The 234-nt window shown below is 26.5% G+C and overlaps 1 protein-coding gene across 1 annotated transcript in view; it reads left to right on the plus strand.

The window, feature by feature from the left end:
* LOC104719865 (WD repeat-containing protein 44-like) overlaps positions 7-234 on the plus strand; it is a 3377-nt gene continuing 3149 nt past the window's right edge. The window contains exon 1 of the mRNA XM_010437852.1: positions 7-128. The gene's annotated coding sequence lies outside the window, so the exon portion shown is untranslated. The remainder of the gene's footprint in view (positions 129-234) is intronic.

Here is a 234-nt window from a genome sequence, read left to right on the forward strand (position 1 = left end):
TTTTTTTTTTTTTTTTTTTTTTTATATATTCAAGGTTCGTTTCGATGCAGACAAAGAGACAACACTAGTGTTTTTTTTTTTTGTTTTATAAGAATAGAGAGCATAAAATTTGAATCTGGTGATAGAATGTAAGCAAATCTATCTCATCTCTTCTCATAAACTCTTCGTCTTCTTCTCTGTTGTCTTATTCTATTGCTTTACTCCAAAGCAATCTCCTTTTTTTTTTTTTTTTTT

This window comes from Camelina sativa, chromosome 10 (genome assembly GCF_000633955.1).
Source record: "Camelina sativa cultivar DH55 chromosome 10, Cs, whole genome shotgun sequence".
In the NCBI taxonomy this organism is placed as follows: domain Eukaryota; kingdom Viridiplantae; phylum Streptophyta; class Magnoliopsida; order Brassicales; family Brassicaceae; genus Camelina; species Camelina sativa.